We start from the raw sequence: 18,079 nt of genomic DNA on the forward strand, positions 1-18,079 counted from the left end.
TTCCATCACAGTATGACGGTGGCGCGGGCATCCTTGATCAACTTTCCTCTTTTATGTCCATGATACTTGAGAATGCTAATAGATATATCCCACAAACATTGGAAAACCTAGACATCCTTCTGTTCCTTGGTGGAGTGATGATTGCCAAAACGCTATTAGCAAACAACTGCAGGCAGTGCATGCCTACAAATGAACATCTAGATTTGTACCATAAGGCTAGAGCAGTATGTCATCGGGTATTCTTAGATGCTAGGAGGAAGTTATGAAGGAAATATGTGGACACCATCTCATGCACTACTCCCACATCTATTGTGTTGAAAAAGATCCGTGGAATTTTCGGATCACCAAAACAATCTATTCTTGGACATATTCATGAAGGAGAACTCCTTTCATCAAATTCTGCAGTGGCAACTACCTTAGCAAATTCTTTCCGCTCGGTGTCTCTCACTTCATCATATAGTAATGAATTTTGGAGGTACAAGATACAGATGGAAGTATTATCGTTGAACATTGGTGATTCAATTGGTGAATTAAATGCTCCATTCGCATTCAACGAGTTGTCACACACACTTAAAAACTCATGTGGCACCTTCCCTGGACCTGACAACATTCGTCTCAGTATGCTGTCACACCTTCCTCATTCGGCGTTACAACACCTACTGAACGTTTATAATGATTTACTCTCTGCACAAGTCTTCTCACCTGTCTGGTCAAAAGCCATTGTCATATCAGTACTTAAACCTGGTAAAGACAAAGCAAGCCCCTCAAGCTACTGCCCTATCTACTTTACAAGCGTCTTATGCAAAATAATGGAGAGAATAGTGAACCGCAGACTTTACATGGTACTTGGAGAGACATGGCCTTTTATCTCCAGAACAGTGTGGTTTCCAACAAGGACAGTCCTCCATTGACAATTTAGTATCATTGGAAATGGCTATTCAAAACACTTTCCTACTATGTCAGCGCCTTGTCACTATCTTCTTTGATATCAGAAAGGCGTTCGACACGATCTGGCAACCTGGTATTCTATACACCCTCAAAAAATGGAGAGTCAAAGGCAATATGCTTGCTTTTATTTCTTAAGTGGTTTCTTAAATGACCAAACGTTCTGTGTTTGTGTTGGAGATTCTGTCTCAGATAGCGTCATCTTGGAAAACGGAGTACTTCAAGGATGTGTATTAAGTGCCACCTTATTTTCTGTAGCCATCAACAATATTGCTAAATGTGTGCAGACGCCTATTTCATGTTCTTTATTTGTTGATGATTTTGCTATATATATTATTATTTGCTATATATACAGTACCAGTATTGAAAAATAATTTTTTGGTTATGGTACCTGAATTTGCAGGTGACCCATTAATATTAAATCATTTCATTACTTTATGTGATAAATTAGTAGGAAAATCTTATGTTGCCAATAATCCGGACAACTTTCAGAATGAATATTTGTTTTCCATGATTATTTCTAAAATAAAATCACCTGCATTAGAATTAGTAATTGAATCTAATTATTATAAATGGAATGATGTTAGACAAGTATTATTAAATGGTTATCTCGACAAAAGAGATTGTTTTACATTAAATTTAGAATTAGCTGAATTAAAAGAAGAGAATGGTGAAGTTCCTTTTGATTTTTATGAACGTATATAAAAATTATTAAATTTTCAAATAGCATATTTTACAAATAAAAAGGCAGTAATAGCAAATGTTTTAATTGAACGTGTAAAAAAGTTAGCATTAAGAGTATTATTAAGAGGCTTAAATGAACCGATAAGATTGCTAATGCGAACAAAAAATCCTAATTCTTTAGAAGAAGCACTAAGCATGTTAACTAATGATTTCAGATTAAAATTAATAAGTATCATTTTGTTAATAATAATAATAGTAATCGAATCGTAAAGAAAGCTGCTCCGACCCAAAATCTGAATACATATAAACACCAGATGCCAAGATACCCAAGTTATTACCAAAATTATATTTCTAAAACCCCAAACTTCCAAAGAACACCTTTTAATAGACAACCTTATAACCACACACAGCCCAATTATCAAGAAACTGCCTTCCAAAATCCCAGTCAACGACCATCATTTAAATGAGCAGAAGGAGTACCAATGCATATAAATACAAGAAATTCTGTAGAACCTTTGAATAAACACCCAAAACTACATCAACTGACGAGAAATAGGTCCAGAAATGAAAAATTAAAAGAATCTTGTGATAATGATACTACACATATGCATAAAATTCAATTAGCAAATAATAATAATTATTATAATAAAAATAAAACATGTAAGAGACAAGTAAATTTAAATCAGGTGTCAGGAAAGAAAAATAGGAACAAAAAATTGTTATATCCTAGGAAAAGCATTTTTGAAAAATTAAATAGAATTAATTCTGATAATGTTGAAGATGAAGACAATGAAGTAGAAAATCTTAATTTTCCACATGAAACTATTTTAGAAGATTTTAAGATTAGTAATTTTTTCACAATTTTGAAGATGAAAGTAATCAACTAGGTGTAGATAATGAATCATGACGAAACAGTCTCGCATTCCATTTATCTAACAGATAATATTAATCTCCCAAGTGAATTTAATTTAGAGGATGAAAATAATGAGTTTAATGAAGACCTTTTGAAGATTGAAGAACTTTTCTAATCTGTGATGAGGCACGAATTCACCATTATGAACTGGAGTCATGAACTAATCTAGTTTTTCCAAGAAAAATATTTTTATCAATAAAAAATAAAACAATAAAATTATCAATTTAATAAGTTTCATATAAATTTAATTTGGCATAATCAAATTTATTTCTGTTTCTTGAATCAACTATGCCAATAAATATATACAATTGAATGTATATTTTTGAAAAAAAAAAAAATTTTTAGATTACAAAATTATGTTATTCATAGTTGTTATAAAAAATCAAATAAGAGAGAGAAGTCTGTTAAAACTGCATCTAGTGCTTAGAAACAGATTGGTCTTTGTGAACATGTGTTTTTAACTACTTGTAACTGATTCAGTTTTTAATGTGTTTTTCTGGTCAGACTTAAAAAGATTGCTTTTGTTAGATATTAAAAAATGTTTTATTAGTTTATAACAATATAGTAATTTGTACTTTCAGAAAGTTATTGTGCCAAATGTAAAATCTTTTCTTTCAAATACTCAACTTTAGTGTGTACAAGAAGAAAACTATACAACTTGACAATCTTTTTCCTTTGATACCTTTCAATTAAAATATTTTATTAGAAAAACCTGGAATTTTTTGTAATTTGTTTTTCTTAACTCACCTGTTTAGCTTTTATAGCTCAATTGATAGAGTTGCTTCTATAACAACAGAACAGCTTCAATGGTTTTCATGAAATAGTGACAAACTATTGTTCAATCACACAAATGACTTATTATTCAATAATTTAAAGAAAAAAAAGTGGTTGGTGTAAGATACTATTTTCTAAAGCTCAAAATACTGAAAGTGTTTGAAATTTAAGTGAGGTACTATAAAATAAGTTGAAGAGTCGTTCAATAATTAAAAACACAAATAACAATGGGGCCAAACAATAAATAAGAGAGTTATGATACTTTCAGAATAATAAATTTTTAACCCTGTGGTGACTTTTGATCAACTGTTTGAGTAAAATTGTTTTGTTTATAACCTCAAAATCTCATTTTACAATGGCGATTCCAATTAAAGTTTGTGAATTAGTTGGACAGCATGCAGTGATCTGGTTTTGCTTTCTGAAGGTGAAAAACATTACTCTCATATGACCAGACAAACAATATGGGTAAAGTTGTATGAACTACAGATATTTTTCAAGTGGATAAAAAAATTTAAAGATGGAACTTCAGTGATTGATGAGCACAGTCTTTGCATGAGACAGAGCTAAAATAACAGTGTCAGCAGGAAGGTGATCTGTTTTGCCCACTATTCTAATCTGTATAAGACATGGATTCACCATTATAAATTGTAATCAAAAAGGCAGAGTATGAAAAGAAGCACAAGAGTTCACTCGTAAGAAAAAATTCTGAACTGAATATTAGTAGAAAAAATTATGATAACAATCTTTTAGGGTGCAAAAGATCCAGTTTTTGATTTTCTAGGTCATCTCTCTTTTCTGTTTAGTCTCTGGAACCACTATAAGGTATTACTTCAGAGGATGAATGAAGATGATATGTATGAATGTAAATGAAGTGTAGTCTCGTCCAGTCTCAGTCGACCATTCCTGAGATATGTGGTTAATTGAAACCCAACCACCAAAGAACACTGTTATCCACAATCTAGTACTCAAATCCATATAAAAGTAACTGCCTTTACTAGGATTCAAACCTTAGAACTCACAACTTTGAAATCAGCTGATTTGCGATGATGAGTTCACCACTAGACCAACTAGACCACTAGACAAAGGCATCATTCTGCTTTACGATAATGCCCACACAGCTCAGGTAACTCGAGAGACCATTGAAAAATTACATTGGGAAATACTACTTCACTTCCCCTATAATCCTGACTTGTCCCCACTGGATTTCACATGTTTGGTTCACTCAAGGAGGTGTGTTATGTGGTAAAATGTTTAATAAGAATGATGATGTCAGAGAAAATGTGCTAAATTGGTTCTGACATCTACACAAAAATTTATTTGCAGCAGGCATAAATAAGCCGATTCAGGACGGGATAAGTATTAAGTATTAATGTTGCTGGAGATTATGTTGAATAGTGAAAATAATATCACATTGATTAAATTGGTTTAGCTCCAGAGTAATTTATGTCTTTAATTATTGAAAGACCCTTGTTTAGTCATTTGAAATTATATTTGTTTAAATTGAATCATTGGAAGTTCTCTTTATATAGTTCAATTTTCGTTTATTTTAAATGTTGATGAGTTTATGTATATTAAATTTTTTTAAAGAATTTAAGAATATAATATAGTATTTATGAAGTATGGTAGTCATTTTCATATGAGAGAATTTTACTTTAAGTCATGATTTTTTACCCTCTTTTTTCATAATAAAATTCATCTATTTATAGGATTATTAGAAAACATTTATATATATAGGTTTTTTTCACATTAAGATGGCAGTATCCTGCCATTTTCAGGATGGGAACAATCATCAACTTCTCATAATAAATGCCATCCCTAAAAATAATAAGTAACCCCCATATCTAATTATAGGGGTTATTGAAGTTTTATATACTTCAATAACCCCTATTGTATACAATGTATTGTATACATTGATTGTAACATTGATTATATAATATTTTTAAAATTATTTTTGTAAATGAAAATTGGATTGATGTAATCTCTTATCACAGGAGATAATATTGTATCATTAAAAAAAAATGCTGAATTTTCATATTTAAGGTATTTATTCATTCGAGGTATTTTACTCATTTGTTCTACGAGTGATATTGAGTTTATACCAGTATCCTCAATGCTTAGGATTAATTAAAAATTTCTTAACATATTTGAACATATATTACTTTTTGTTTATGAATAGCCCTACTATTGTTCTTTAACTTGTTTTTAAGAAACCTTTTACCTTAGAGTAGTAAATACCTAACGGTAGATTTGGAACTAGTCTGAATTTTCATAATTTTCTTTTCTCAGACAAATGAAAGTAGAAAGTTATTTTATTATTTTTCTTTAGAAGAGTAAGTATATAAGAGATCTTCAAGGTAAAAATCACTTTCAAATTGGAAGGGTTAAATTTCAGCTCTAAATGTATATTGGAAAAGTTTGTAAATATTGTTGACAACTTTTTTAATTAGCTAAATCTGATTATAAATTAATCATTATTTTTTTTAACTAGAGTTAAATTTGATTACAGAATAAATCAAACAAAATTATGCAGACAAAAAACTTTTCTTTATAAACTCAAAAATAAGTTTGTTCAAATATTTGTACTCATAATATTGATCTTAAAAATAAATGGTTGGTTATTGATGTTTGATTTAAAAAAAATAGATTTCATTAAAATCATTTATTTTTTCTTTATAATATGGTTAAGTTTAATATGAAAAAGTAATTATCATCATAAAAATATGAAGTGAAGACAAGAAATAAGATTATTTTTGTTTGGAATTATATGAATATTCTTTTCTGTCTACTAGCTGAGTAAAAGTTAGTTTTTTGTGTGTGAATAAGTGTTTTATGTAAAACAACCTTTGCTAGTTTTAAAGGATTTGTTTACATTTTCTTTGAGAAGAATCATTAAATGTAATGTAGCGTATTTGAAACAAAAAAAAAAATGAAGAAAGCTACTGAAAAGGTAGGTGTAAATGTGACAGTTTAATCTTGGTAATTAAACTTTAAGAGTTATTACAGAAACTGTTAATTTGTTCATTTTATCTTCATTTTACACTACAATATATGCATTTCCTTACATAGTCTTGTTAATGTCTTTAAATAAATTTCAAGGTTTTCTTAAATACTATTAACTAAAAATTCTACAAAATGGATTAATTCTATAAGAACTTTATTCTTTTGAGAAGAAGTATTTTTAATACTTAAAGAAAATAAGGGTTACCAGAGAGATGATTGAAAAAAACAGAAGACAGAATAAAATAAAAGAATTGATCTCCATGGTGGAGTGGTAGCATCTTGGCTTATCATCCATAGGTCCTTGATTAAGTCCATAGGTCCCAGTCAGCATGGCCACAATTTATTTTTCATATGCTACAAAATTACAATTCATATTCTTATGCACAAGCTTTGAGCTTATGTAGTGAATTATTAATAAATTATTAAGCAAAAAAGAAAAATTAAATAATAAATTGAGAAGAGAAATTTAAAAAAACAAAGGAGGGTTTGGAGATGTATCCAGCCATAGAAGATTTAGAAAGAAAAAGATTGTATGAATTAATGTAAAAAAGTAAAATCATGGGATTAGTGGTGAAATTGTAGAGGAACTAAAAAAACTGCCATTAGAGATGACAAAGTGTTGTTCAAAGAGGAAGCAACTTTTAAAGTGAAAAGAATGTGTGGAGGGATTATATATTAGTACAATAGAAAATAAAGTCATATGCTCTCTTTATAGAAGATCAAGGTGAAATAGGGGGGAAAAATAGGAGCAAAAGTCCTATAGTTAATATATACAATACGACATATGAAGAATAGAAAAGCTGTGGAAGTTGTTAATCTGCCTAAAAAAATCACTGAAATAAATGATTCTTAATAAAAATAAGCATTGCAAGGGGGGGATGAAATTCTTATTTACAGTAGTGGATATCATCATAACTCATTTATATTATTAGTAGTTATTAATAGTTAGCAGTCAGTAGTGTAGTTATGATTACTAGATTTTCTTAAAACAACCATGATCTCAGTTTCCAAAAGCATGGTTCAATAAATTATTAAGATCACAGGACAATTAGTTTAATTTCACACTCAGCATTGTCTTTTATGAATTCTTAATAATGTAAAACACTCTGAGTATGAAGTAGAAGAAATGGTTTCAGAAGAACAACATAGATTCAGAAAGGGGCGAGGGGACATGACTGGATTAAACAACTATTAGCAAGATAATCTTTCCATTATAGATATGGAAGAGCATTTGACTCTGTCAGATGGTAACCAATGAAAATATTAAAAAGCCAAAAAATAGATTAGAAAGAAAGCAAATTAATTGAATACTATTCCAGAATCAGAAAACAGCTATAAAATTAAAGATATGTAAAATTAGGGTTTGACTCAAGGAGAGAAGTAAGGCAAGAGTGCTTCCTATTCTTAATATTGTTTAACATATGTTTTGCAGTTATGATCATAAATAATTTAGAGCAGAATTACTAATGGAAAAAATAAAATAAATTATGTAAGGTTTAGGTTGCTGATAGATTGCTTGGAGGTAAAGTACAGGATACACTTCTTTTTTCCTGTTTAGCCTCTGGTAACTACCGTTTAGATAATACTTCAGAGGATGATATGTATGAGTGTGAATGAAATGTAGTCTTGTACATTCTCAGTTCGACCATACCTGAGATGTGTGGCTAATTGAAACCCAACCCTCAAAGAACACCGGTATCCACGATCTAGTATTCAAGTCCGTGTAAAAATAATTGGCTTTACTAGGACTTGAACACTGGAACTCTCGACTTCCAAATCAGCTGATTTGGGATGACGCATTCACCACTAGACCAACCCGGTGGGTAAAGTACAGGATACTAAACAGGTGATTTCAAAACTACAAATCATTGCGTTGTACTGAATATGACATGAAAATAAATGAATATTAAATAAAAGTAATGAAGATCGGAGAGTATGAGATCTCTCTGTGATTTAAGTAAAACCTACTTATGTATTGTGCCTTATTAATGAGTTTTTGGCAAAATACTCTATCCTGTTATTCCTCAATCCTACTATTCTCCAAACTTTAATTTTACAGGCTTCTTTTTAAACTGAAATCAACTTTAAAAAGGCTGTCATTTAAAAAAAAATCCAAGCAATTAAAGAAAGTTGAAATTAAAAAAAAAAAAAATCCTGGAAGACGTGCATTAATAGTGCAGGTGAGTTTTTTAAAGGAAATAAGAAGAATAATGTGTTAATAAGTAAATAAATATTTTTTAAAGTAAAGTTTTTTAAACAGATCTCATGCAGGATAAAATCAATAGAAAAAGACAAAGACTGGGGGTTTGTGTAAAACAGATAACTGACAATTTTGAGGTGGTATATGTTTGAGATTGAAAGATTAATACTGAACTGGGAGGAGATTAGCATAAAACCAGATTAAATGACAGATGTATATTATGTTCTAAACTCTGAAAGTATTATTAATCTGTTAAATAACTAGATATTTTTTTTTTAAAAGAAAATTTTCATTGCTACATTCTATGTTAAAATTAAGGTCTGCGTTGTTTGCAGTAAAGTTTATTCAGTTTGTAACATGTTATTGTAATTTTCTTGACTGCTAAATAATGTATTGCTCACTTAAATTTGTTTTCACATATTTCAAAGTCTCATTTAATATCTTTATTTAATGAATGCGAGTGGATTAAAGAACATTACAAATAAAAAAATAAAAATTGTAGGAAATCTAAAATTTTGTAATAAAAGAAATATTTTGTAAGGATTTGCAGCTCTTTTTTTATATTGTATGGAGCTTTGAATTTAGTTTATGAAACCGTGAAAGAAATGTATATGCGCCATTTAACATAAAGTACTTTAAAAATGTAGAATTGGACTCCAAGCAATAATTTGTGTTATTTCTTTCAGGTGTTTTTTCTATTTTTCATCTTGTTTTATTTAATAATGCTAAAAAATTCATTGAAGTGTTTAAAATAATGCATTTTTTTATTGATTGATTATTCTAAATAATGTTTAATATCATTTTTCTGAATAACTAAGAGTTGGCAATTATAAATTGAAATTTATTATCAGAATTTGTCTTGTATTTTATGCTAGTCGTTCATATCTGTAAGTATTCAAATTATTGGTATCATATTGAATAAATCTTTTAAGTATTCTGATTAAGAGTATAAGTTGTATTTGGGGACAAGTTGTTCTGAAAAGAGTGTTTGCATTCTGGAAAGTTTATAATAATTTAGATACTCGTAAAGAGTACCAATTGTGAAATTAGTAATACTAATTAAGAGCAATTTTTTTGGATATAAATGTAAACAGAAATGAGTGACTTAATGTATGGCTTCATACAGGCTATAGTTTGAAGGAAATAGAACAGCTTATCTAAACACCACTGTTTAGGGAAATTTAAAAGAGGATTTTTTTTTTTTAAATGTGTTCAAAATTTTAAATAATATGTACATACATACATTTAATTTTTCTTTCTTAAATTCTTTCATGATCATTCAAGTAATGCTATGTATTGAGTAGAAAATCATTCAATTTAATGCCTTATATGTTATTAATTTATTGTCTCAGGTTTTGCTGCGTCTCAAGTACTATACATGTGTTACAGTCATAAGAAAACTTGTGAATGCAACTAACTATTTTATTCTTTTTTATGTTGATATAATGCAATGCATACTAAAAAATATATTAAAATTATTCACAGAAGTGAATTAAAATATTAATTAAATTTCCCTTCTGAGAATTAAAGATAATGATTTTCAGAAAAATAATATTTTTGCAATTATTAATTGTTATAAGTCATTTTATCTATATTTACCTTTATTGTGAAAATAGTAAGGAAAATTCAGTCATCTCTAATTTGTATATGCGTAACAAAAAAATATGTATTAAAAAATCTAATCATATGTAATTTTTTAATTCTATTTTTCTATATTCACTAATTTTGAGAACAACATGCTGGTCTCATTGATTTCTTTTTATTTTGATATTATTATTTTTAGTGAAATTTTTATTTTTTGCTTGATAATCTTGTCACGTAAGCTTGAAGCTTGTCTGTGGAAATGAAATTTTATAGTGTATGAAAAGTTGCCATGCCTGATTGGGATTTGGGAACATGGGAAAAACAGATTTTTTGTAGTTACTATTAGTTGTAAGACTTTTAATCTATATTTTACCTTTATAGTGAAATTGGTAAGGGAATTCAATTTTCTCAGTTGCATATGTATATAGTTGTGTATGTATAAGGAAAACAAAAAAAATTAATCATATGTTGTTTTTTAAATTTCATTTTTCTATATTCATTAATCTTATTAATGGAAACCATTCCTGGTAACCAGTAATTCAAATTTCTTATTAATTATTTCATTTTCAAAATTTCATGAAAACTATTCATCAAAACGAAAACAATTTCATACCAGGAAATGGTGAAATATCAGAAATGGTTGGCATAAAATAGGACAAGAACAATTGCTAAAATGTCATTGAGCTTGCCTGGCTGATTGTAAACAGCATTATTTAAAAAATCAAAAATCAAGGGGCATCGCTAGCACCCCCTCTGGCAAGTACAACTTGACAGAGAGGCGGTGACCCTATTTTTAAAATAGGGTTTGTCGACACCTTTCATACCTTCAAATACATTTTATTAAATAAATAAGAATAGTTTTGGATATATGAATTGCCTTTAAAAATTCTGAAAAAATGTAATCTTATGCACAAAATAGTTTTTTCAATTAGCATTCTTGTCTTTTTATTGGAACGCATCAAAGTCCAATAGTAACTACCATAAAAATATTAAGACTTAAGAAGTGGTCTAACCAAGATCAGCTGATCTTGATCGGTCAAGAATGACTCGGGAATGGCTCAACAAATTTTCATCAAAATTTCAATCAAACTGCTGTAATAGTTGGAGATTATTGATCCTCAAAATTTAAAACATAGGCATATTTATATAAAACACATCTCGACAAGTATTTTTCATGATTAATTTAATATTTATATTGAACACTGTTCAAGCATACAACCACTCTTTTTCAAAAAGACTCTTTTTCAAAACAGAAATTTGTCATTGAATTTATTTTCAAAGTAAGTGATGATTATTTTTTTTACAAGAAAAATTATTTAGGAGCAAATATGACTTTATATATTATGAACTATGTGAACAATTACATCTTCAACTCTATGCAAAAAATGAAATCAAAATACATTCTGTCAAGCTTAAACTTTCTTTTAAGTATTACTTTGTAATACGGGTAATTTTGTTCATTTTATATTGTTTTATTTATTTGATTTCTTCTTTTTATCTTCGTCATTATAATCAACCCAATAATGAATAATGTGTTTACAGTTGATGGTGTTCCATAAACACATTGTTAGACATAAAGAGAAAGTTGCAAGATGGGTTTAAATCAACATATTTATTTTCTGAATCTGTTAATGTAATTCAGAGATCATTAACAATTAAAAATAAATCTTAAAGCCAATCAAGTACATTTGGTATGCAATTTTAAACTGTCAAAGCTGAATTTAGTCAAAATCACTTTAAAGAGCCAATTTATGTATATGTATATATAAAAAAATGTTCCTTTTTAAATGTTGTAGTTCATTAATTTGGTAATTGGAATACCATCATTTTCTTCTAATATCAGTATAAAAATAAAAATATGAGATCAAAAAGTAAAATAAAGTATAAAAACATATTAAGATATTAATTTTTAACTTTTATATCAGTCAGAGAAATACAAGTAGATTGTTTGTATACATTAGTTACCGATATATATATATATATATATATATATATATATATATATATATATATAATAACTTAATTATTATATAAATAAATTTTCTTAGGAATATTTTTAATGAAAATTAAAAATTTAAATAAATCAGATGTTTAATTGTTAAAAGAAAAAATGTTCGTTGTAATTTTTTTATTGAGCTCCTTGAATAAAATTATTTTGTTATTTAACTTATTAATCAGAATCACTGTTCAATAAAAAAATTTCTTTTCATTAAAAAAAAGCTGACAACAAAGTTGTAATAATTTCCTGGCATTGGTTATTCATTCTTATATAGTGGAAAAATAATTTTACCTGAAAAAAGTTACCTAAGATTTCGTTTTTGGGGTGGTGGTAATGTATGATAAAGTTTTATTGAAAAGATTATCATTGTATGTGTAAATAAACCAAAAACATTTAAAAAATTAAAAAAATCGGTATTTTTTTTTCTATTCCCCCATCGCCAAAACTAGCTTTGAAGAAAATTGTTTGATTTTTCTACATTTAAAGTACTAACTGTAAGACACTAAGAAAGAATCACTAAAAAATATACAACCAATAAAACGTTACCTATGATTACTTTTTTTTTTTGAGTGGGGAATTATGATGAAGTTTATTATTTAAACTTTTAATACAATTAAAAATGTTAACTATTAAATTCTTTTTTTTTCTGTTTAGCCTCCGGAATCACCGTAAGATGATAATTTCAGAGGATTAATGAGGATGATATGTATGAATGAACTATGCCTATTAAGACATTAAAAAAAAATTCTGTTAAAAAATATGAAATAATTAAAATGATAGCTATGTTTAAATTTTTTAGGAAAGGGGGAATTTTGGGGCATATTTAAAAAAAAAATGGTAAGAAGCATGACGCAAGTAACGAGTTTAATATAAAATTGGGTTATGTTGCAAAATTTTGCAAACCCCCACCATCTGAAGATGTTGATCCCAACATTTTACCAACAAATTTACCCGTAAATTTTGTACGAGTCTGTACTAAATTTCACCAAAATCGTACGTTGGCGTGTTTAAAACTTAGTCACGTTTGAAATTTAAAGAATTTAAAAAATATTTTTTAAAATTTTTAGGACGGGCCTTTTTGTCAGTTTTATTTTCTCAAAAACTAAGTGTTTGCAATATTTGTAAAAACATATTTGAAGGTAAGTGTAAACATATAGAAGTGATATTTTCTATTAGCCACTCTATTTCTTGTTTTTTAAAAAAATTGTTTATTACGAATTTACAATAATTAGGTTAAAATTAGCGAAACTTGAAGTTTTTTTGAATAAATTTTAGTTTAATAGTAGAGTATTATTTGGTCTGGAAAATAAAGCTAATGAATTTTTCACCGCGAATACGATTCGAAAGTATTTTTTTATTGGGAATGGATGTAATGCTGCGGGCATGTTTGAATCATTTATACTTTCGAATCGGTTGCCCGGTGCGAGATTCATTAACTATATTTACCTAGCCGAGTGATGGCTTGTATAAAATATTGCATTTTATGCAAAATAGCCAATCTAGGAGAAGTTGTGAAAAATTGTTACGTCAGGATTTATTAAAAAGTTGTAGTCTCTCTTTACCTCTAAGTTATGCGATACTTATATCATCAGCTTGGAATTTGTATTATCTTTGCAAATGACAATATTTTAATTACATCTAATTGAAAAGTAGGCTATTGTAAAACATTAAAATATCACTGTAAAAAAAAATTGGAAAGTGTGTTTTTATAATTAGTACAATTACATTATTAATTTATGCTTTTAATAACTTTTCAGGCCCATTTTGTTGTTTGTTTATCAATGATGTATTGTAATACTTTATCATTTGTTCAGAAAATAGTAATTGCTTATTCATACATCATACATGTTTATTTATCGCACAAAGAAAATAAAAATGCTGTAAACAGTTCCATACGGAATTCACGTTTAATTGAAAGTACATAAATATGCACTTCTATATTTCAATCATTTCCAAAACGCTGAATGCAGACAGGTCAATCGATGAAACAATTAAAAAAAATCATGTATATTTATTTAATATTATAATTCCATTCAAACTCATTTTTTTAAATAATTTATTTAGTTTTGTGAAATATTGGAAATACAGCTAATAATGAGTTTCTTAGATGTTCAACTAAACTAAATTTTATAGAATAAAAGGAGAGAAAATGAAGTAGAAAAAATAATTAGTAGTGTAATTTTTTTTTAAACATTTATGCCTTGTTTTTTAAAACGTGAATCCACGAAGATTTATCTGTAAATCATAAGGAGTTTTAAATAAGAGTGTAGACTTAGCGTAAAAAAAGAAAAAAAATTATTTTGCTAACTTTTTTTAAGGAAACAGAATTTTGTTTGATTTGCAGCAAATACAATACAAGAATACACAAATGACCTGAAATGGAACAATGACAAACCGAGTTAAAACGTAATTTTTAAAAGCAGTTCGAACATGACTTTGATGGAGATCAAATCCTAGATTGAGGAATTTCTTGTCTACAAGATTTCTCCGTTTCCATTTTATCAAGTAACTACTGATAAAAATCAAAATATTAAAATCATTTCATTAATAAAAGCACAGTACTAATACTTGGTACAAAAAAAAAGATTTCAAACTATTAAAAAAGTAAGGCCAACTAGCAAGATGAGTGCCAAATGGCAGTTTATTAAACTGCCAGTTTCAACAAGATTGGAATTTGTTAACTTTGTTTTTAAGGATCTCAAACGGTTTATAAGAGATGAAAAATTTAACTTTAGCTATTTATTATAAAAATATATTTTTATAAGTAATCAACATATGAATTTTATTAAGCAATAAAGATATTATACCAAGGTTAACTTTTTCCTTTATTATTCGGTTATTTAAATCGTAAAAAAAATAAATGAGAAGTTGTTCGTTTAAGATAAAATGATTTTATGACTTTATCTAATAAAATATGTAATTTTTGAAAAAGTAAGATTTATTGAAATATTAACGTTTTAATTAAGTTGGCTATCATTTTGAAATCTGAAAATGCCAATCATAATATTTTTGTTTGAAAATGTTGGTTTAAATACATAGCAAATATTATTAACATCTCAATCTGTTCTTGAATTTGATTTCTATAAAAAAAAAATTAGACAGATGATGCAAACACCGACATTTACACCGATAATCTAAGCAAAACATGATTAAAGGAGAAATTGAAGCTCACAGTGAATAACTGAAAAGTCAAGAAATAAGTTGAAACCTTGTTTTGAGCTGAAGACACAAAATAAAGGATTGAACCCACTTTTCCTTTTTGCGTTTGTTTTCTTAAAAGTGGGATGATTAATAAATTATATATGGTTTTTTCATTTATATTTATTTTATTCTTTTAAGTTTTAAATCACAATTATATTTAATTATTTACAATACTGATATTTGTATGTTAAAGTTATCTATAGTTGAATTTCCTTCTTAACGCAGGGTAAATAAACCTGTTGAGGAATAAATGTTTTTATAAAAGTTGATTATATGGTAGATGATTGGACAACAAATAAAATTTGTCATATAGGATTTTAACAATCGTAGACTTCTGTTGAAGTGAAGGGAATAAACCAAAATAGAAAGGAATGAAAAAAAGAAAACCAAGGACTGAAGTAATTGATAACAAGAAAAAAAAAATCATTTTACTTAATAAATAAAATAGTAATAAAAAATGAATATTTTTGTGTAATACGATTGTCAAACGGGTTAATATTAATGCAGCATTAAGTACAAATAAATTTAATTAATAAAAAATAAAAAAAACATGCTGTTTGTTGCAATATACTTTGTGCGGCCCAGTGATTGATGCTGGATGTAAACGGGAAGGATGTCCGTTTAGATTCATTATTGTAGATGCGTGCGCAACGTCTATCAATTGCAGTATTTGTGTCTCAGACCTGTCTTGACAGGTACGTTATGATTAGTTACTGCGACTGCCGTCGTGCGTTTGTTAGTGTTTTTACATAAAATCACTTCACATTGAAAATGTTAACTACGTTTGAACGAGTAATGCGTTATTTGGCGACTGCAGGAACGAAATTAATGTTGGGTAAGATATTAAAATTTTATCTGCACTTGATATTTTAATTTAAGTAAAAATAATATTCTAAGGTTGTTGTTAATTATTCTTTTAATGCGGTTCAAATTGCATTAACAAAAATCGTTTGAATCTAGCGAAGCCTTAGTTGAAATATAAAAATTATTAGTTGAGATAATAAATTCTTGGATTCTTAAGTATAATTTTCGATTGCAATTTAAAATTCAGTTTTTCAGTAGCAGCGCCTATTCTAGCAAACGTAGTAGTAGTATGAATTTTTACTGTATTAATCAGTTTAACCATTATACTGATGGGGAATTAAGTGTAAATAAAAACGAATATGAAGCAACGCACACACACGTCTCATAAAAAATCCCAGGCTTACATCAAAATATGTGTCTGTAATATAAATGCTGGTGTTCAAAAAGTATAGGAATCCTTAAATAATTTTTCCATTAAAAGTAAAATTTAACAAATGCTCTTCTCCATCTAAACCAACGTTTCGGTATGAAACCACCACGTTTCAATCTCCCAGAAGCCCGACATTAATAACAAGTCACACGTGTTAAATTGAAAGCGTGTAATTGTGACACAACTTTTTAAAGGGCATTAAAAAAAAACATTTGACGTAAAAACATCGGGATACAACTCTTACCTAAATGGTGGCCATACATTTTTCCTCTGTTTATAAAATAATACAAATACGTATATAAAATTGTAAGTATTTTTAAAAATTTGCTTTATTTGTTGTCTGTTTCATAGTACGGTTCAATAATCTAGTTCAATAATCTTAAAACGGTTTCAATTTACATTAAAGCATCTTTGTTTATATGAAATCTTGGGTGATTCTATTTGACTAAGGGACGTTAAAAAAGAAGGAATGCTATTATTTCATACAAGTGTTTTTTGAAATTTTTTAGTTATTATCTTTCCACTGAAGTGAATTTATGTAGAGATATCCATTTAAAGAATCATTTAAAAAGCTACAATATAGGATAGTTTTATAAAAATTTCAAATATATTTAAAAGACTTATACTTAATATGTGAAATCATTAAAAAATTAAAGTTAGTTAGATTAGTTTTTAATTACCTTGATTATTGTTGTGAGTTTACTTCTGTTTTTAGGTTTTAATTTGTGTATTTTTACTGAATTCGTATGGGTGGCTGCGGGTGTTTGCGCGCGCGTGTGTGTTATAATACCGCGCGCACGTGAAGGAATATCATTATTATAATGAAAAATATATATTTAAATTAGAAATAACTACTTTTAATAAATGTATAAAATAAGTTTTGCAAACTTTTATATTAGTCGCGGTTTGTTTTTGCCGAGGAGTTTAAAGCTTAGTTACTTGCTTCATAATAATGGTTAAAAAATTCAAGACATTCATACTTTCCCCCCAATTTTTTAATATAAAATATGCGATTTCATTCAATTAACTATTCACTTAAATTTATATTAAAGAAATGGAAAAAAAAAACTCTCTTTTTCATTACTTTTAATTAATAACGACATTATTCTCACGGGAAAATGCAACAAAATTAAAAAGTATGATTTTATAACTATAGGGGTTTTATACCAGGTTCGCAAAAAGCGTAATTTTCAAAAAGTGTTCTTTTGAACAAAAGTATTAAGAGATCGGTCACTTTAAAACAGCTATTTCAGTTAGCAATTGTTATTTTTAAAATAAAACTCGTATTATAAGCTAATAAGAAATTAAGTATAATAATGAAGAAAATAAAATGTTATTACTTGAGGTATTATTTGTAAATACGAGGTGATATTTGTAAATAAAAGAGTGATTAAATGTTTCCCGCCAATGCAGATTTGATGTAACTTGTAAGAAAATGTACAGCCGCTGGGTATTGTGTTTTGAGCAGCTTTTCTAAAAAATGCGAAATCGTTTTCATTACAACTCTGACGTTTGGGTCGAGACTGGTGGTAAATCGTAAAGGAC

The 18,079-nt window shown here is 27.8% G+C and overlaps 1 long non-coding RNA gene and 1 pseudogene across 1 annotated transcript in view; both read left to right on the forward strand.

Annotated features, from left to right (window-relative positions):
• The first annotated feature begins 488 nt into the window (after nucleotides 1-488).
• On the forward strand, nucleotides 489-11,702 carry LOC142321214 (uncharacterized; annotated as a pseudogene).
• A 4,313-nt stretch (nucleotides 11,703-16,015) lies between these two features.
• The window catches only part of LOC142322029 (uncharacterized), a 285,094-nt gene continuing 283,030 nt past the window's right edge, over nucleotides 16,016-18,079 (forward strand). Inside the window, exon 1 of the long non-coding RNA XR_012755767.1 lies at nucleotides 16,016-16,135. This is a non-coding gene — a long non-coding RNA (uncharacterized LOC142322029). The remainder of the gene's footprint in view (nucleotides 16,136-18,079) is intronic.

This window comes from Lycorma delicatula, chromosome 3 (assembly GCF_047948215.1).
Source record: "Lycorma delicatula isolate Av1 chromosome 3, ASM4794821v1, whole genome shotgun sequence".
NCBI classification, from domain to species: Eukaryota; Metazoa; Arthropoda; class Insecta; order Hemiptera; family Fulgoridae; genus Lycorma; species Lycorma delicatula.